The sequence below is a fragment of the Apteryx rowi genome, unplaced genomic scaffold, assembly GCF_003343035.1.
Source record: "Apteryx rowi isolate R43461 unplaced genomic scaffold, aptRow1 scaffold_13, whole genome shotgun sequence".
Lineage (NCBI taxonomy): Eukaryota > Metazoa > Chordata > Aves > Apterygiformes > Apterygidae > Apteryx > Apteryx rowi.
This window is the reverse complement of record NW_020447530.1, coordinates 6,075,535-6,078,256: the sequence shown is the minus strand read 5'-3', so window position 1 is coordinate 6,078,256 and position 2,722 is coordinate 6,075,535. Positions and strand designations below refer to the sequence as shown.

Genomic DNA, 2,722 nt, shown 5'->3' with positions numbered 1-2,722 from the left:
GCTCCCTCCTACCTTTAAACTCGGAGCGAAGTGGGGCAGCGCCCAGCCCGGCCCCGCTGCGCGCCCAGCGCCGCGGGCCCCCTGCGCGACGACGACAGCCCCGACAGCGGCGGCGGCGGCGGCAGCTCGGCTGGGCTCCGCTCCACCCCCTCCAGCCCGGACTCGCACCGAATCACCAGCGATGAGCCAAATAACAAGCTGTTGAGCAGAATCTGTCCTGCTCGAACTCCCATTGGCCCCTCGTGACGCCCCGGGGACTCTGCCCCACCCGGATTGGGCGTCGCGGACAGCACCCCCATTGGTCACAGGGCGGCTGAAGGAAAGCATTGGTCAACCGTCGACGCAGGTAGGGCTACCGGGACTTTTGATTGGTTCTCCTCCGCAGCGCAAGTCGATTGGCCGCAGTTGAAGTGAAGTCAGCCTTTCCCCGCGTTGATTGGCGCGAGCTGGATCCGGATGTAGCTCTGGGCGCGGCGATTGGCTACGGCCGGGGTCAGGAAGAGCAACGGCGCGCTGCGATTGGTGCGCGCCGTCTCTTAGAAACGGTGCGGAGGAGGGGCCGAGAAGAAGGGAGCGGGGAGGCGGAGGGCGGGGACAGAGTCCTGCAGCGGCAGTGGCCGGGGGGGTCCCAGGGAGCATGCGCCGCGGCCTGCCTCCTGGCGCCATTTTGTGTGAGGCTCTTTCCCATTTTAGGCCGCGGGAGGAAGGGAGCGGGAGTGGTCTGCGCCCCTCCGGTGGGGGGCGGCGGCGGCGGGAAGCCTCGTCCCGCACTCCGAGGAGGCCGCGCCTTCCCCGCTCCTCCCAGCACCACCCCCGCGCTTAGCGCTGCTGGCGGCCGCGTCTCGCCCTCTGCCGCGGCGATGGCGCAGCGGGGAGCGGCGCCCTGCCGGGCCCGGAAGTGAAGCGGCGGCGGCGGCGCGCGCGCCTCTGGCGACGCGTGGCGTAACCGCCTCCCGCGACCGTTGGGCCCGCTGGGAGGAGGCGGGCGGCCCGGTGAGGCGCGGACTGCGCGGCGGCGGGGAGGCGGCTGCGGCTCTCCCCTTCCTTTGCCCCCGTCGCTGCCGAGCGCCCTAGCAGAGACACCGCCGGGGCTGCAGGTAGGGGCAGGGCACGGGGTGGCTGCGCTTCCCTTCCCCGGGGGAGCGCGTTGCTCCGTCGCCGTTAATCATCCCTTCGTGCCCATGACGCACTCGGGGTGAAGCTCGGGGAGGGGGAACGTGACCGGCTCTCGCTGCTCGGTCGCTTCTGCACATGGCAGTGGCGCTTGTGATCGCTTCTTGGCCTCCCGCCAGGCGGCTGAGGTCATCTCTTTGCAGGAAGATGCAGCAAGGACACGGGAAGACTGTAGTGGTACTGGGGGCTGAGTACTTCTGAGGCCAAAAAAAAAAAAAAAGAAAAAAAAAAAGAAAAAGCTGTAGTCCTGTCCAGTCCTTCGGTGTCTGTGATGGAAGGTCTCTAAAGGTACAGTCTTATGAGGCAGGAAACATATGTGAGTTTTAGTTATAGTTTCATATTTTAACTTCCTATATAAGATTTGATCTATGGTTGAATGTAATGTAGATCCAGTGTTTTACACAGAGCAACGAGTGTGTGCTTGACAGTGCTCGTTCCCAGCATCATGACGTGCCTTGGGTCTGCCTAAAACAGCAGTGGTGGGACCTGTCAGTATAGTTTAGAGAGCCTCTGTGCCAATACTGACAGAAATGGGACTGCTAGCTTAGGAGCAGTCTCCATTTCAGTTGTGATTTCAGCGTGGTTTTTTTGTTTTGTTTTTTTTGTTTGTTTTTGTTAAATCTGATACTTTAGAAAGAAGCAGGAAAAGGGACAATTCTCTAGAAAACTTACTGAGCAGTGGTGTATAGTATGGATAAGCTTTAGAGGTGTAGGAAGGGTTAATGCACATAAAGAGTATTTAGATTTGACTGGGAAGGGTAACTAATTTTCTAGTGTTTGGATCTAAGTTGCAAATATAAAGATGTTTGAAGCTGTATATAAAAATGTATAAAGGCTTGAAGGATTTTCTTTAATGTTGAGGGATGTAGCAAACTTATTTCTGTATTGTAGTTGTGCTTTATAAAGAGGATAAACTGAAGAGCATATTATTGTTGAGAATATATTAAGTCCTACTGTTAGCAAAACTTCAAAAAATCCACTTTAAATGTGAACTTTTGATCTCTGTAAACCGTGGAATATATTGGACAAATTATAACTTAAATTGTGAGTATTTTGAGGCCCTGTTTGTATCTCTGTACTAAGTGTAGTACCACTCAATAAATAACAGTTCATGATTAAACTAATCAGTCTTGTTTCTGATTTCTAGCAGAAAAATCCTAGCCACCTGTGTGTATCTGTTGCAGCTGGAATGTTGAGGCCCATTAGCCATCTAACTACTGTGAGCAAAAGGACTTTTTTCCTGTGTAGCTTAGTCGACAGGCGGGTGACTTGTTCTTTTATGGTATTTAAAGCACCTAAGAATGCCAAGCTAGGCAGCTCACCAAATAGTCCAAACATTCTGACACAACTTAGGGATGATGTCTAGTATAATGGAATGAAATAATGCAATAATGAAATGAAAAAGCTGTGCTTTTGGCAACCCAGAGAAAACTTTGATTTAAAATAACTTTTAATTGCAATATGAATTTCAGGGCTCAAAGTTACATTAGGATATTGAAATCCTGCATCTTAAATGTATGTCAGGGTTAATTACCAGCTGTGAGACTTC

At 53.2% G+C, this 2,722-nt stretch overlaps 1 protein-coding gene and 1 long non-coding RNA gene across 7 annotated transcripts in view; one reads left to right on the top strand and one right to left on the bottom strand.

The window, feature by feature from the left end:
- The window catches only part of ARID4A (AT-rich interaction domain 4A), a 52,151-nt gene extending 51,937 nt beyond the window's left edge, over window positions 1-214 (bottom strand). For 2 of the 6 annotated variants that reach the window (XM_026056119.1, XM_026056118.1), the window contains exon 1: window positions 13-210. The gene's annotated coding sequence lies outside the window, so the exon portion shown is untranslated. Of the gene's footprint in view, window positions 1-12 lie in introns of all 6 variants that reach the window. The other 4 variants (XM_026056120.1, XM_026056123.1, XM_026056117.1 and 1 more) reach the window with 4 other exon arrangements.
- A 367-nt stretch (window positions 215-581) lies between these two features.
- Window positions 582-2,297, top strand: LOC112961241. Its single transcript, XR_003251966.1, has 2 exons — window positions 582-1,097; window positions 1,293-2,297. It is a non-coding gene; the product is annotated as an uncharacterized LOC112961241 (long non-coding RNA).
- Window positions 2,298-2,722: the final 425 nt, after the last annotated feature.